The sequence below is a fragment of the Arachis ipaensis genome, chromosome B08 (genome assembly GCF_000816755.2).
Source record: "Arachis ipaensis cultivar K30076 chromosome B08, Araip1.1, whole genome shotgun sequence".
Classification (NCBI taxonomy): Eukaryota; Viridiplantae; Streptophyta; class Magnoliopsida; order Fabales; family Fabaceae; genus Arachis; species Arachis ipaensis.
The window spans coordinates 104869961-104870581 of NC_029792.2; positions in this window are offsets into that span (position 1 = coordinate 104869961).

The window sequence follows — 621 nt, forward strand, 5'->3', positions numbered from 1 at the left end:
GAGTGGAGGTCTCGCCCCAACTTTTTTTAACAAAGATTAATAGTAATAAATTATTATGTATGATTTAATTTTTTTTAAAAATTATTTAATATTTAATTTAATATAAATAAAAATTTAGTCTAATTTAAATATTAATGATTTCTAATATTTAAAAAGTAAATAATAATATTAAAAAAATATGAAAAGATATTATTATTAATATTTTTTAATTAAATAAAAATTTTCAATTTCTATAAAGTATATTTTTTTTTGTGAGTGTCCTTCTTGATTCATTTGGTATTAATTTTCTCTGTTTCAACTATTACAACTGAGATTTCTTTTTCAGCTATGAATATTGTGAAGAATAATTCATAAACAAAATAAAAGATAAATTTCTTACTAATTGTCTTTTAATTATATTGAAAAAAAATTGCAGAAAAATTTGGCACAAATTCTATTATCGATGAATTTTATGAAACGAAGAATCGACCACTTCGTTAATAAAAAGTACATATATATTTTTTTGTACTTTAAAATATATTCTCTATCAGTATATTTTTGTAATGTATTTTATATTATATAATTTTTTGCATAACTTTTTAATATTATTATATTATTAGTCTCTTATAATACTATTTCTAA